This window comes from Protopterus annectens, chromosome 2.part1, assembly GCF_019279795.1.
Source record: "Protopterus annectens isolate FY-2018-M chromosome 2.part1, PAN1.0, whole genome shotgun sequence".
In the NCBI taxonomy this organism is placed as follows: Eukaryota; Metazoa; Chordata; order Ceratodontiformes; family Protopteridae; genus Protopterus; species Protopterus annectens.
Window position 1 is genome coordinate 1,583,072,147 of NC_056729.1, and position 17,406 is coordinate 1,583,089,552.

A 17,406-nucleotide genomic window follows, 5' to 3' on the forward strand; every position below is an offset into this window, starting at 1 on the left:
ATGCATATTGAGAAGGAGATAGAAGAATGTTGTCTGTTACATATTTTAGGACCTAATGATGGATGTACTTTTCTAGAATTTTGGATAATGTGGGAAGGATGGTTATGACAGGATAGTTAGTCAGGTCTACTGATATGCCTCCTTTGTGTAAAGGGATGCTATATGATTGCATTCATAACTTCTTATATAGGACAGTTAACTAGTTTGGATACAGGATAGGCCAGGTTGTCTGTGGCTATTTACTTTTAGTATAATACATTTAAGTTTGCAGAGTAGTTTCTTGATGATTAACATGAGAACCTTTTGTAAACTGAAAGTTATGTTACAGTTAGTTGTGTGGAGAGGATTATGGTATTGGTCTTCAAAGGTGGGATTAAGAAGTTTACAGTAGAGATAACGTGTTATCAGGTTGGACATGAATTGTTTTGTGTGGCTCAAAATTGCTTGGGTGTGTTTTGATGGGTATGCTGAAGATTATTGCAGTAGTTTAGTTTTTCTGATATGTATTGGTTTGTTACATTTTTCAGGTGGCAGCAACTTCAAAGATATTTATGTTTTTAGGAGTGTCTCATTTGCCGCAATTTTCCCTTGCTGTCATGATGACTTCAGTTTTGTGGGTTAGTCAGGAGGCAGATTTGGCTTTAATGCTATTTTCCTTACTGGGACTTGCACATTAAGTACGCAGAGAAACTGATTAATGAGATATAGTACAGCAGTGGGAGACCACTTACATGGATGAAGTGTGGACTTGAAAATGCCACTATTACAATTTGATTGGTTTCTTGCTAGGATGTAGTAATGAGCTTTGATGGCTTTGGAGGGGCTTCATATGGTATATTTAGATGGAACATCCACAGAGGTTCCTCACTAAAAGAATACAGGGCATAAGTAAAATGTCCTATGCAGACCACCTCAAGGCCCTATCCCTGTATTCTATCTCTGATAGGCTGTTGAGGGGAGGTCTGTGCCTGACATACAGGGCATTGTCAGATCCCACTCTGATGGACCTCCTACATATCAGCAAAACAAACAGTACCAGAATTACCCATTCTAAAGACTTAAACCTTGCCTGCAATATAAATAGAACCTGGTTAGAGACAGGTATGTATCCCAGAGACTACCCCGTCTCTGGAACATGCTCCCTATCCATGTGAAGCACAGTTCCTCCCTAACCCAATTCAAATATAACTCTGGCAGTTGGATGGGGAAGATGAAATTCATCCATGGCTTGGCACCTATGCCTCTAATGGAAAAAGGCAACCTGTAAATCATTCATCTCCCTGGCCCCTGCTTACATTTATCAAGGGTACCAGAACTTGTCAGAGATTTGGGATGCATGGCTAGACTTAAAAGGCCCTTGTGGCCGTTAGCCTAGTAAACACGTATTAACCTATAGAGGGTGGTCACTTAATGTATCAGGCAAGATGCCAGTCAATATGCAGTATTTTGCTAGACTCATTTGTTAGGATCCAGTCTAGGATAGAAGCTTTGTTGGTATTTTCATTCAGTCTGATTGATGCACTGATTAGTTGATTGAGTCCAAATAGGTCTATAGATTGATTTTTGATTTTTTTAAAGTGTTATTACTTGCTCAGTCTATGCTGATATCTACTAGTATTTTAAGTTTTGTTAAGAAGTTTGCACTGGCCCAAGAAAGTATATCTTCCAGGGTTGGTATGTTATTATTGGGTGGTAAATATAGGGATATTGCATGTATGGTGTTGTTTTTGTCTATATTGAGGGAGGAGATGAGGACTATAGCGGTGGGGTAGTGATAATGGTCTAAGGAGGTGAAATATATAATGGCTACTCCCCCAGAGGGTTTTGTTTTTGTGATCTAATCTCAGTATTTTCTAGCCTTGACGGAGTATTTCCCCATGTTTAATGTAGGTTTGAGGCATATTTTCATAATGATAAGGATGTCTGGCTTATATAGGATATCCAGGTGTAGAGCTCTGCAACTCTGTTGTATAGGCTGTTTGCATTAAGGCTTTACCTCTTTACGGATCACATTTTCTTGTATTTGGAATGCATTGTATAATTTTGTGACTAGGGAAAATTAGTTTTTGGGTCAGGGTTGGAACAGATGACTTCTGGGCACTGTAGAATTTCTCTAGAATAATGTAAGTTCATAAAATCTATAATGATGATGTGGATTGGGTGTGGCTTACTTATAATATTGCTTCAGTTGGAAGGTAGTAAATTCTAGTGGGTTCATATGTGTGTGTCAGGGTGTAAATAAGTGTTAAATGGGTTACCATCATTATGTTGATCTGCAGGGGGTTGAATCCACTTGGGAGATGTCCTACATCCTGCATGACAAAATGTCGAACACTAACTTTCCCAGCTGGCTTACCTTGTCCCCTTCTAGACAGATGGTAGTGCTTGTTCCTGGTTCCAGAGGGGTAGGGAGTTTCGCTGTTCAGTCTTTGTGTCGAGTATACCAGAATTTGGCAGTGTGACATTCATGGACGTGCGTTGACCATATTCTGAATTTACAGTCTGTAAGTTGACATTATGGTAGTAAACCATGTTAAATATTTGAACAACATGCTGGTGCAATGGCAGAGGTGAAATATTTGCACAGCAGTGGAAGCTATGGTGGAGTGAGATTATAACTCTATATTAGGAAGAGTTATAGACAGTGAGATAGGCAGAGGATTGACAGTAGTCCTCTAAGGTAGACTGGGGGATTAAGGGAGTGGCTACAGCCATCCTGTGAAATAGCCTGGAGGAGTAAGAAGTAGTAAGATGATGTACTAGAGTGAGAGTTTTGCTGGGGCTGAAGTAAAACTTAGTAGGTGGAGTTACCACATTTATTTATTTATTTAACATTTGTTTACTGGGAAAATCAGACTTGGACAGAGCCAATTTTCAGCAGAGGCCCAGAGGAAAATGGTCCAGATGCAAGTCCTTGGAATGTGGGAGGAAACCGGAGCACCCAGAGGAAACCCACACAAACATGGGGAGGACATGCAGACTCTGCACAGAAGGGACCCTAGCTGAGAACCGTACCGGAGAACTGCTTGCTGTGAGGTGACACTGCAAACTACTGCTTCATTGCAACATCCATGATATGGTTTTAAAAAGTAAATAATGTAAGTGAGGTAAGTGGAACAGTTATAGAATAGGACCCAATTCAAATTGAATAGTGAATGATGCTACAGGAAGAGGAGGTGTTCGGGGTGTGATTTCAGACATTGTTGCTAGATTGATGATATGGGGTATGCTGTTGTACTATAACTTTAATGGCAATTGGGATGGCAGGAATGGGATTAGGGTACAGGAGCAAACTGATCCTGGATATAGTAAGGGTAGGAGACGTAGCACCACCTGCCATGAGTGTTACCTTATCCAACAACAGAAAAACAAACCTGTGGAAAGGAAGATTTTCTTTCCTGAGCAAGCTAAACAGCTAACATAAGGGTAGCCAAACATTGTTGGTAAGTATACGACTGCCATAAAGTATTATTTGTAATGCTTGGAAAATATAGATAAGTTGAATATGGTTGATATTAGTAGCTCTGTGAAGGGGAACAGGAGCAGGACAATGTATAAGAGAGTGGTAGGTTGGCATAATGGTTAAGGTGTTTACTTTACAGACACAAGGTGCAGGGTTTGATTCTCACATGAGGTAATTGCCTAGGCTTAAAATGGTACAAGACTAGTTAACATACTACTAATTTCTTATACCAATTCATGTGAAACAGAGCACCACTGTGACACTGTTCAACACGAACCTGGATGAGTGGATGGGGCACCATAAATTCTTACTGGGGATAGCACCCACAACCCTCCTAGACATGGGCAGTCATCACTAAATGCAACATTTGGTATTGACTAGTTACCTCTATGGTATTACATTGGATTGAGAAGGCTAGGCTTAAAATGACCTCTGGGTCGATAGCCTAGTAATCTCCTATGATCCTATAAATGAAAATGAAGGAATAGAGAAAACTGTAGAAAGGAAACAAAAACAGAAAAAATGAGAGGAAGCAAAGGAGAAATGTCCACTGAGACAAAATATGGGGAAAGAGAAAGGCTGTAACAGAACATTTCTTAAGGGGTTGGGAGAGTGGCCTAATGGTTAAGGTGGCCTAATGGTTAAGGTGTTTGCCTTACAAACACAAGGTGCAGGGTTTGAGTCTCACAAGGGATAATTGGCTAGGCTTAAAATGGCTCACAAGGGCAGTTAGCTTAGTACTAATCTATGAACCTATGTGAAGATGTTAGGTAAAGTATGCCCAATGAACCAAGCAGTGAAAAGGTAGCCCTCCAACCATGCTTGTTTCTTGGTTTAGCATAAGTTTCACCTTGTTTTTATTTAATTGAAGTAATCTTAGGACTCCTTGACCCATTCTCAGTAGTGCAGCAGAGTCTTCCTTGGACTACACCCAACTGAGTTGTTGTAGTACTAAAGGGGAGTGTGTAGTAGAGATTGATGGGGGAGCAGACTGTTGTCTTAGTTCAAGAAAAACTAGGGCAGCACTATCCAATGTAATAATTTACAGTCCACTTATCCTATTCATAATATGAGCAAAAGAGATAGGAAAGACTCTTCTTATAAATATATGTTGCCAGATTAAAATGTTCCTGCTAGACAGGTAATCAAGTGTTTCTACTGTGGTCTGCCATGAACGTTCTTAGATAACATACAAGGGTTCTACTCTTTTATATTTAATGTATTTGATCTTCCCATACTTCACTATATATATATATATATATATATATATATATATATATATATATATATGTCTACCTGAAAACCCCAAAATCGCAGAACGCCGACAACGAGAATACGGACACTGGAAGATCGACAATGGAGAAGACTGACAGTTGAGAATCTCGACACTGAGAACACTGACATGTTAAGGTAAGTGTGCGATAGGGACGGATGTTAGGGTTAGGGTGTGGGTAAGGTAAGTGTGTGATAGTGATGGACATTAGGGTAGGGTGCAGGTCAGTTAAGTGTGCGATAGTGACGGAGTTCAGGTTTAGGGGTGGGTTAAGTGAGTTAGGGTTAGGGTGCGGGTAAGGTAAGTGTGCGATAGTGACAGACTTGAGGGTTAGGGGCGGATTAAGTGTGTTAGGGTTAGGGTGCGGGTAAGGTAAGTGTGCGATAGTGACGGACCTTAGCGTTAGGGTTTGGGTTAAGGTTAGTGCATAGATAGTTGTGTATGTAAGGTTTATTGTAGGTTTGTAAGGATTTTGCTGTGCTTGTGTTGTGTGTTTTTCGGGAAAGGTATTTGTTTTGTTGATTGTCAGGATTTTGGTTTGTCGGGCATGTGAAGTTTTGTGTTTTTGAACTTTTTTTTTTTTTCCTTTTTTTTCGTGTGGGTTATTTTGTTCTCGGTGTTTTGGCATGTCGGTGTTATCAGGTAGACCCATATATATATATATATATATATATATATATATATATATATATATATGGGTCCCTATCTATTCACCGACAATTCATTTCACTGAAACTCATTTCGTCGACAGTTCATTTCGTCGACAGAAAGATGTGCCCCCTTCAAAGATTGTTGGGGGCTTCCACACCCCATTGGGGGCTGTGCCCCACACCCCTAACTATATATATCAACTCCAGGGTTGCACAACATTGGGGAAGGGGGCACATCTTTCTGTCGACGAAATGAACTGTCGACGAAATGAGTGTCAGTGAAATGAATTGTCGGTGAATAGATAGGGACCCATATATATATATATATATATATATATATATATATATATATATATATATATATATATGCCTAAGTTTTACCTCCACACCTGCTCACTATCACCTTCCATGTGAGTTCTGGTACATTTGTTCCCTATTAGTGACATGGTCACTGACATGGATGAAAGCTGTTAATGAGCCATCATCCAACCAATTATGAAGGCTGTCTGTACCATGGCAGTTTGTAGACTATAAGCTCTCCTGTAGCCAACCTCCATCTCAGACTATCCAGACAACAGTCCAAAGGAACCACAGAGGTAAGCCTCTATCACACAGCAATTGTATCCCTGCATCAGTTCCCCAATGCTGCCACATCTTCTGGCCTCTCATGGGGCTGTCCCTGGGAAGCCAGTATTACCAGAGATGATAGGACATTTCAAATAAGCCTTTACCCCTCATGTGCTCTAATGAAGGCTACAATCCCTGGAATGGAAGAGACAAGCTCACATCTTCAGTCCTGCCTTTTGTTTTTGCTATGCAAGCTTCTTCTTGCATGGTGGCAATCAGTCCACTATAACAATCTCTCCTACCTGCTTGAATGGGTTACAAAGAGATGGCCATTCCTTCCCCAACCCTACTCCCTAAGGAAGTAAATTAGCCTTTTGGATGTACAGTCCTTCTTCCTGGTTAAATTGCCACATAACTACACATGCTCTAGTTCATTGTTCATAGTTGTGACAGACAACTTTCCTGTTGTATGTTTATCTGTTTTCATTTCTGAAAAAAGAATGCACACATAATCCTAATAATTTCTACCACTCTGTCAGATTTGATTACTGCTTTTACCAAATTACTCTGCAATACACAAGCACATGTGGATGCAATCTACCTGTCTGCCTAACAAACAGCACCAAATATGCTCTCTTGTAGACCCTCCTGAACTTGTTTAACTTAAATTAGCCACAGGGAGTGTCCCAGAAGTATGGAGAATGGCTGGGTACCCATATGAAATGTCAGGACCCACTAGAACAAGTCCCAAAACACAGATGCTGAATGGCTGAAAAAAAGGACTTCCATGTATTAAGTCCAAGATGGCCATTTCTCAGAATATTCCCTTTTTGCAGAGGTATATGATGATTTCAGAGTTAGCATATATTAGTCTGGTGTGTGTGTGTTCAAGATTCACTCTTCTGGATTTTTGATAATTTTTTTATGTATGTCAGCACTCGGCATCTCAAGTGTTGACATTTGTATCTGGAGTCGAATGGTTGTTGTGATGTCCCTTTATAAGGGGGAACCATACAACACACACCATAGAAACTGTAGACCCATTACAATATCTAGTCTAATTTGCAAAGCCATGGAATGCAACATATTTGACTTGATTAACTATGACATTATGAACCATATTCAGCTAGACCTTCAACAATTTGGTTTTGTCAAAGACAAGTTATTTACTTAATATAGTAAACTTCTTTGAAAAGTCAAAGTCAAAGAAAACTTTATTGTCATTCAAAACTACACAGCAGTGTAGCTTAACAAAATTACAATGCTTCATTCTCAATGCATGAAACAGTTGCTCATATAGACAGAAAAAATTAATAAAATATCACAATAGAATTTTAATAAGTAGCAATTTGTAAGTAAAATAGGACAGCAGTGATCCACACCCATCCCAGAACAGGAGACAAGGAAGACAAAGAACAATATGAAGATAATATTGTCAAAGTAAAATTGAAACAATAGCAGCATATCTATGAATATACTGAATTATTGCACAGTTTGTATATTGCACTTTACAGTCCTTCAGTGTGTAGGTGAGCTACCTTAGTATTGCACTTAGTTATTGCACATACATAAAATAAGCCCCTTGATAGGCTAGTTATGTAACACATGCCATGGTTAATTTTTCCCAAGAGTTCAACAGCCTAATGAAGAGTGGAAAGAAACTGTTTTTCAGTCTGGTGGTCTTACAATGCAGGCTTCTGTATCTCCTGCCTGAGGACAGGTGGGTGTACAGACCATTGGCAGGATGCATTGGATTGCTGGAAGTCTTTTTGGCCCTGTCGATGCACTGGCATTTGTGTAGATCCTCCAGAGGTGTGTGAGGTGACATTGATTCTTTCTACTGGCCTTACAACTCTCTTGAGAACCTTCCGATTCTGATTGTTACAGCTCCCATACCAGACTGCAATGCTGTTGGTTAGGACACTTTCAATGATGCCCCTGTAAAAGGTCTGAAGTATGAAACTTGGTAATTTTCCCTTCCTAAGTTTCTTTAGAAAGTGCAAGCGTTGCTGAGCTTTTCTGACTGTGCTGGATACATGGACTGACCAAGATAAGTTCTCTGTGATATGAACACCCAAGAACTTTGTACTCTTGACCCTTTCCACTGTCATCCCTTTCATCACTAGAGGTTTGTGTGGTACTTCAGATCTTCTGAAATCAACAATCAACTCCTTTGTCTTGCTGACATTCAGTGCTAGATTGTCGCTGTCACACCACACCAGTAGTTGATCAATCTCTTTCCTGTAGGCCTCCTCCTCTCTGTCTTTGACCAGGGCTATTTGAAAGGCCACAAAAGCAGCAAATAGTGGTCACTTGGTCCACACTGCCTCTCTGGAGTTGTCTAAAGCATTCAATAACATCCTCTATGCTGTAATTATAAATACACTAGTAGACCTGATTGTAGGCCTCTGTGTGCCAAGATAGATAGAAAATTGGCTGAAGGATAGAAACCTTGTAGTCAAGGTAGCCATCTCAGAAAGTAAAAATGTAATTAATGGTATACTTCAGGACTCAGTTCTAGGATGCCTCCTTTTTGTCATATACTTTTCAGACCTCCAAACTATAAACCCAAACATATGCTTAAATAAGTCTACCAATAACAGTAAGTTGAACATTATTCTCCAGTCCCCCATGAACAAATGAACAAAGAATCCCTTCAACAAGATCAAATCCTCAAAAAGGGATGGTGTTTTTAAAAGGTGCTATAATTAAATGCAAAAATTTACATAATTGTCATTATTGGTAAATAACTATCATCTACAGTTTAGAGCATAGCCAGTACCCCACTTCAAACAGACATGGTTATCAGAGATCTTGACACTGTGGTTGACATGTCCCTCTTTTTTGACCACCATGTAGTCTCAATTGTTAGAAATTCCTTCTGCTTAGCAAAACTGATTTATAGAAGCATATCATTCTGGTCAAAAGAAGTGGATATCCTGCTGTACTCAGTGATGGGCAGGTCAGTTAGAGACTACAATGCCCCCTTCAGTATGTGCCTATCCAGATACTCAGCTATAAACACCCCAGAAGTTCCTTGTTGAAAAGATAAATGGTCTAAAATCCCTTGAGGAACTGCCAAACTTCCCTTAGATGTAAATATTGCAATATCCTTCAATATGAACCTGAATGATTGGTTGGGCATTTGCAAATTCATTCCGGGCCTGACCTGCTTTGCCCTTCTAGAAGTGGGAGTTACTTCATTAAGGTGGATATATGGTCTCATTACTTACTTACTTACCTTGTAATTCTTGTTATGCTGTAATCTATTATGCAAATATCTGGCTGAATACAGTTATAGCATCTGCTGAAATAGTTCATGTTAAAATTGTTAGAGACTCAACAGAACTGAGGAATTATAAGCATTTGAAAAATAGGAATAATTAACTACTCAAAAACAGCACCAGCATTCTGTCAAACCAAAGTCCTGATCCCCAGCCCTATACACCTTTGCATGGAATGTACTTTTTCAGATTTTAATTTCATAGCCTTAAACTAAAAATGTCTGCAGAACTGTGTTTTGACATTTCCGCTTTTCTCTGTGTCAGTGTCTGTAGATCCTGGTTTCCTTTTACTGTGGCTTCCTTTACTTCAGTATAGAAATTATCATGTTTTTCAAAACTAGTTATAGTGAGCTTTCATATTAGATCTGTTTCTGTCGATGTGCAAAATCTTAAAATGTGATTGTGTTCAATGAATTTCAATTTTGAACTATTTCTGTATTCACTTTACCTATGATAATTTGTGTTGTGTGTTATCATTTTGTTAATCATGAAATGCAATAGAAACAAAAAATATTTTTGCAGGTAGCAGCTAGCCTTCTTTACCTCCAATAACCCCTTGTTTATATATATTAGCTCCATCATTGCACAACAGTGGGAAACATGAAAAAAAAAACTATGATGTACAGTGGTCTCACAAAACGCAAGTCTATGAGGCTTCAACCAACAGTAAAAAAACACATGCTGAAACTACTGTTAGAGCATTGGACAGAAAGGGTTCTCATCCAGGAAAAAAGAGGTCATTGTTCCCCTCTACTCAATACTCATTAGACCCATAATAGAGTACAACACCCCTTTTGGAATGTACCTCACAAAACATCTGCAGCAGCTGGAAAGGCCAGAGAAGTACCTCACAAAGAGGATTACTGGCCTCAAACAAATGCCCTACACTGACCATTTCAAAAAACTCCAGCTTTACTCCGTAGCATATCACCTACTCTGAGGTGATCTCTACCTAACATATAAAGCTATGCCAAACCCAGAGCTGTTGGACATGCTACACCTAAAGAAATCCCAATCCCTCTGAGCTACATGCTCTAGGGACCTAAACCTTGTCACCACAATAAACAGGACATGCTGAAGGGATAGATTCCTGTCCCAGAGACTTCCCATACTCTGGAACAGGCTACCCATCTATGTCAAGCAAAGTTCTTCATTAGCACTCTTCAAGAAAAATCTTGATGAGTGGATGGGAAATAGGAAATACACCCCAGGGATCACTTCTGCGTCTCTGCTCGACAGTGACACAGGAAAATAACTTTCTTGGGTGGCGTAAGCCAGGGAACCTGGATGGCTAGGCTTATGTAGGCCCTTGGGCTGATAGCCTAGTACCTACCTATGAACCTATGAACAACTTAATCAGTCCAGGTAATAAATTCACCAGATGCCACACTCATGATGTGCTAACGTGCTATTTAACATTGCCCACACAATTATACTCTCTCTGTCTCTCGTTTTATATATATATATATATATATATATATATATATATATATGTGTACACACACACACACACACACACACACACACACATACATCAGTACTGGAGGTATGCAGTGATCCAGTGCTTATCATGAAACCTCATGCATTGTTTTCCTGAAAGGATGTCAGTTTCCTTTACCCATGTTCATGAAGTAAAAGGTGCAGAGTACATCTTAACTTACAAACATCTCCTGCATCAGTGTGTTAGTAATCAGTACATCCATATGAATAATGCACACTGCAAGGTTTGGTGGGTCTACTCACATCTATGGTGATAACGGGTCAGCTGATTACTTACCTGTAATAATTAAGTCATTCTTTTCCTTTTTCTTTTGCTTCCAGTACCAGACCACCAAGCCAGTAAAAAACACCAGAGATAGCAAAACAGAGCATGTTATGATGATCCCTAAAACATCAAAAAACATTAAACATAGGTGATTTCAAACAGCATTGTCTCACAATTTTGTTCCTTCATCATATATCTGTATGGAACAGTGATCTCTTGAATATTAGAAACTTCACTGACCAATAATGAAAAATTGAGCAGCCACTATACACAAAAAAGCAAATAAATGAAGACAAAAAACTATATGATAATTACTTTCAGTATAATACTAAACAGAATCCTAAAACATGTTGACATTCTTTAAAGAAATTGTATATCCCAGCCAAAAATTCAACTCAACCCCACCTCCTGATAACTCAGCACTTGAAATTGCAATACAGTTCAATTCTTATTTTATAGATAGTATCGCATCTTTAACCAACGGTTCCTCAGCATCTAATCCCAACCCAGCCCAACAGCCACATATCACTACTTACACTTTCACCTTCAAACCTATGTCCACATCTTATATATAATGACTCTTAAACAAACTTAAACCATGCTCTTCTTCAGCTGATGACCTTCCAAGTGTGTACTAGCATTGTCTATCCTGTCTCAATCCTTATAAATAGGTCAATCCAGAAATCCCACGGGACCTCTCTCTGGAAGAAGACACACATTATCCCTCTGCACAAAAGAGGAAATTCAACATACATTAATAACTTTAGACCTACAGCAATCTTATCTCCCCTCAACAAAGTACTTGAACAATGTATTCAGAAACAGTTGCTAGAATATCTCCTGCAGGAAAAATTCCTGTTCACTACACAACATGGTTTCCATCCTTCCCATAGTACTAGCACTGCCCTTCTAGCATATATATAGATACTGTCAATAAAGCTAGAGATAATGACAAACTAGTCTCTTCCTTATTTCTGGACTTGTCTAAAACCATTGACATAGTTTGTCACAGCAAACGTCTACTTCAAATGTTCTCAGTAGGTCTCTCTCAGTCCACCCTTCTGTGTGTCAAAAGCTACCTATACAATAGGTATCAGTCAGTAAAATGGCACTCCACCCTTGCTCGTTAGCTCCCAGTTAACACCGGTATACCACAAGGCAATATCATTGGTCCCCTCCTCTTTATCATTTTCACCAACACCCTCTACAAATCTACACAACAGGCCTCACTAATACAATATGCTGATGATTCCACTCTCATTTACACATCTAACAACACAGTACACCTCCCAAAAAAAAATACTCAGGAAGCTCAACCCAAATAAGACCAAATTACTACTTTTTTCCCCGAAATCCCTCTCTCATGAAAAAACAAAATTTAAAGTCCTCTCTCTTAATAATACAACCATTGAAGGTATTTTTCTTAGCAAACTATTAAGAGTGATAATAGATGATAATATTACATTTGACCTGCATATACAAAATTGCATAAGAAAAACTCATCAAAAACAGAGCTAAAAACTTTGTCACAAGTGCAACTAAAACCACACTTGCCACTACTTATGTCCTTTCCACTTTTCCTTATGGTGCTCCCATCCTTACTAACCTCCATGCTTCACAAAAATTAAAGCCTGAACAATGGTATAACAACGTTGCTAAATTTGCAGAACATACCCCTTTCAGAACCCACCACTTTATAGCACTGAAATGCCTGAATCAGTTAGAGCTGCCACATCAACTAACATATACACAACTTCTTACTAACTATAAAATTATCCAGCATCTATCTGCCTGTCCAGCACTAAAAAACGTTCTACACAACTATCTCCCCAATCAGTCATTGCAATCCAGTGGCCAAAAACTCCTGTCTGTCTACAAACCTAACAAATCTGCTGGGCACTGTCTGTACTCAGACAAGTTTGCTAAGGCCTGGAACTCCTTACCTGTACCCATCATGTCTATACCCTCCACCCCATCTTTCAAAACCATTCTTGGCTTCCTAGCTAAAATCTGGCTCTGTTCTTGCTCAAAAACCAGGATAAACTATATCCCTAAATTTGACAAGAACCTTTTCATTACATATACCTCCTTACTCTGCCTTATTCACTTAGTCCCTTACTGCTATCAGATTATCTTCCCTGACTTTCTCTCTAAACATACCATAAGCCTGTTTTCCCTCACTTCAGATAGAAATTCCTTTTTCTATTAGACTAACTTACCTTTATTTTCTTTACAAACTGTCTAAAATTTCTCTAAATATTAAATTATTGTCATATACCCTGTATAGATTCTTAACCAATGTTTTCATATTATGTCTTGTTGTTGTATCTTTCGGCTTTTCCCGGTTAGGGGTCGCCACAGTGGAACTCCGGTCCACTAATGATTGGCAGTAGATTTTTACGTACCGAGTTGCCAACCCTGACGCACAACCTTCAACGAAGGTACGCCCATTCACTCATGTCTCCACACAGAAGACGCTTTAGCTGAGAATTGAACAGGACAACGTCTTACTGTGAGGCGACAATGCTACCGCAGCACCACCACTATAATTATTTAAACATGTATATGCTTTTGTTTTATTTTGAATATTGTAAAATTACTATTCTTAAAAAGTTTTGCAATAATTTGGAGCTTTTCTCCCTGGGCATCCAATGAAAATGGGCTTTTACCCAGTCGGTAGTCAGACGTCAATAAATATAAATAAATAATGAATATGAATCACTAAGCTACTCGGTAAGCTGAGCTTGGCCTCTTGAGCACAGAGGAAATGTGCAGTGTTTCCCCTGGGTGTGGGCCTACACCAATCATATTTGAGAACAGACTTCACACTGAACACCTCCAAGTACAGCCTTTGGCCTAGCTTCCCAGGCCCATTTTTTATCACTGTCTCTGGGTTTCACTGTTTTTCTTGTTCACCTGCCCACAGTAACTGCACTTAGAATGAAATCTTACTTTCACAGACATAATTAATTTCCAAGGAAGACTGGTAATATTCTGCAGCACTGCAGCCTTCTGCACTGTCCCAAGGTTAGAAACTGCTACCATCCCAGAGTAGTTATGTGGAGAACTGCCAGTTACTGTTCCACTCTTGATAATAAGATAAATAGATATGACCATAAATGGTTGTGTGTACCAGATCAGTCTGGCCAGTTCAGTGTGACTGGTAGCATCTTGTCAGCATTGGGCATTGAACTGAATAGAAATACTTTGCTTAAGAAAAAAAATGAGCTAAGCAGGATAGTTAAAAGTTAAATATATAGAGACATATAAAGTTGTACACATTAATGAAAAATATTCATTTTTGAACCAATACTTAAAAAAAATCTAAACTTCTGTTGAGAAACAAACCTTCTATTAGCTATCTCTTAACTAAAATAATTACTGGTTGAATTTCTAGAAGACCTCACAGAAAGAGATGGAAGCACAGAAACAGACTCACAGGTCTGCATACCACAAGTTACAGGATAGTTCCCACTCTGTTTATTTAGCTATTTGACTTATTTCCTTCCAATGCATAAACCACAAATGCAAGTAATCAGGGTTTCAAATTTACCTGCTAATGAGATTGTGTTCTTGCTTTTGGTTACTACCGCCTTACAGAAATATTTAATTCTTTTTACATTTTTTAGCTTCCTGGCCTAGGAATAATCACAGTTCTTGTAATTTTGGGGCAGAATAATTACAGTTTGTGATTCACATGTGTTACACAATGCACATCTTATCTATAATTGTATTTATCAGCATAATTCAGTCACAAACATCATGCTATTTTTTTATACATAATGTGGAAAAAGGTCACATAAATAAAATAAAATAAATAAGTTCTTAATGTTTTCATGCCACTAAAACACACACTGTAGATTCAATACAATATTTCAATTAACCTGCTGAAGGTTTTATAAGGCTTATGTGTAGCTCACACTGCTATTACTGTGATTTGGAAGACAATGACAGATTTATTCTCAAACAGCACAAGATGTAACACACACCCTGCAAAAGTAGTGTTAAGGCAAGATAAGACAGAAGGACAGACTGAAGATTTCTATATATTTTCTCTGCCTTGTCACAATGTGTATTCTTGTAGTGCAAAATGTTTTTTGAGACAAAACAAATTCATCCCGGATTCATCACACCTCTTCTAATTTATTATACGTTAGAAAAACATATTTCGCTCCCTGCAAAATAGCACTTTTATGGGAGCCTCATCAGTCTCTAAGAAATAGAACATCATCATTATAATCTGTATAATAGGCTGATAATGTTTCATTGTGAGCAACGTAAAATTGTTCTCCAGTGGGATAATTCTCCCTAGTAGAAATGAATTACCCATGAGGTAATAATAAGAGCAGGCTAGGGAAGAGACAGCAGGGAGAACAGAGAAAAACATTTAATATCTGACTTCTTCCTGAATAGTGCTGAATTTATTTCACTTTCACATCTAAAAAAAGTAATGTCCAGCATGTTGGTTACCTTCGGAAAAACACTAGTAGTTAAAGAATCAATTAATGTGAATAATTTCAAAAAAGTTTCAAGCTTCGCAAACATGTCCATTACTACAATACTGATTTGGACACAGCTAATCATAAAAATTAATAAACTGACATAGAACAACTGGTCTATCAAGAGAAGCTGGCAAATTTTATTTGCTTGGATTAAATGTATAGAATGGATGGTTGAGAATTGCAGTACACTCTAATGTAAATTAAAATAGAGTTTATTACGTTAGTTTTTATGAGGTATTGCTAATTATTATAAATCTTCTACCATGTAAATTCATGAGTTGTCGAATGGTAGACATCAAAAAAAATCCTTAAAGGAATTCCTGCTTAAGGAAGTGACATGTTCATGTGACTGTACTGGCTAAGGAATGGGTTATAACAACCAAAACAGTTTTACCAAATGATGTTTATATTTACACTCCTGTACACCTTGGGTAGTTTAATTTATAATGGCTACTTTAGTGCCACTCTTGCAAACATCATATATAGTTCATCATTTTCTACTTAATTTCTTATATTTTCCTGGAATCTTATTTGTTTGGCTTCACATTTTTGTCTCATATTCAACTTATATTGTCTTTTATTTTCTCTGCACCCATGCTGTGGCTTAAAAGGGTCAGCAGACCAGCCCACTTACCCGGTAATCAAATTGAAATAAATAAATAAATATATAAATAAAAACTCCTGTATACCATTGCAGGTGTTTAACTGCATTTTATACTTTTTAATGGGTTATTATACTGACATGATTTTTACAGTCTGTATTTTCTCTTACAGTATGCATTATGACCACATGACACAACCTGGTCTGCATAATTTCAGGTACATTGCCCCCACATTCACTTACACTGGCAGTGCTATAAAATCATTGCCTTCACAGAATGTATTTGAAGTTGCTGTGTTTTTTTATCTGTCTCCCTTTGGTTTGTGAAAGTGTATGATGTTCAAACTACCTATATCATGGTGCCTTTAAAACCTTCTTACAGACATATATATATATATATATATTTTTTTTTTTTTTTTTTTTTTTTTTGCTGTGCCTTGGGACTGCACTACTAAGTAGCTTCCTGCACCATCCCTTACACTACCTTGATAAAATGAGAAATTGCCCCTGGTTCCTTGGTTGCCCTGTTCTGTTATCTGTGACTGATAATTCATAGGTTCATAGGATGACACTAGGCTTTTGGCGCGGAGTCCCTTATAAGCCTAGCCAAGAATTTTGCCCATGTTCCCTAAAAGTCAGCACTTGTTTCCCCTGTCCAACAGGGACACAGGTGGGATCGTTGGGGTATATTTTCTGTTTCCCATCCAGTCATCGAGGTTCCTCTTAAAGAGGGCTAGAGAGGAACTCTGCTTGACATGGAGAGGGAGTCTATTCCACAGATGGGGGAGTCTTTGGGACACAAATGTATCCCACCAACAAGTTCTATTAATGTCACAGACCAGGTTAAGGCCTTGCATGCAGTTTGAATGAGTGGAGTTTGTCTTATGGATATGCAGCAACTCCATCAAGGCTGGGTTTGAAATGGCCTTGTATGCCAGACACAGGTCACCTCTGAGCAGAGACTGAGTAGAGGGACAGGGCTTTTAGCCTATCTATATAGGATAGGTGTTTGAGACCCTGGATTTTCCTGTTCAGGAACCTCTGCGGTCTCTCCAAGTACTGCTGTTCATACTTCATTGACCTGTCCTGGGAGGCTTACATCAACTTTCAAGTATCCATTATGGGCTACAGTATATATATATTATATAAAAGCTGAGACAAATGCTCAGTTAAAATAAGACAATATTTCATCTGCAAAAGACATGATGACATATTGGCTGTCTGTTGTTGATCACAACAAGATAAATTAAGATGAACGAGTACTCTGCTAGAAGTTAACTAATGAAAGTAATTTTTTATTG

The 17,406-nt window shown here is 38.4% G+C and overlaps 1 long non-coding RNA gene across 1 annotated transcript in view; it reads right to left on the reverse strand.

Moving 5' to 3' along the window:
- The window catches only part of LOC122794783, a 94,543-nt gene that overhangs the window by 45,292 nt on the left and 31,845 nt on the right, over positions 1–17,406 (reverse strand). Inside the window, exon 2 of the long non-coding RNA XR_006363697.1 lies at positions 11,015–11,122. This is a non-coding gene — a long non-coding RNA (uncharacterized LOC122794783). The remainder of the gene's footprint in view (positions 1–11,014; positions 11,123–17,406) is intronic.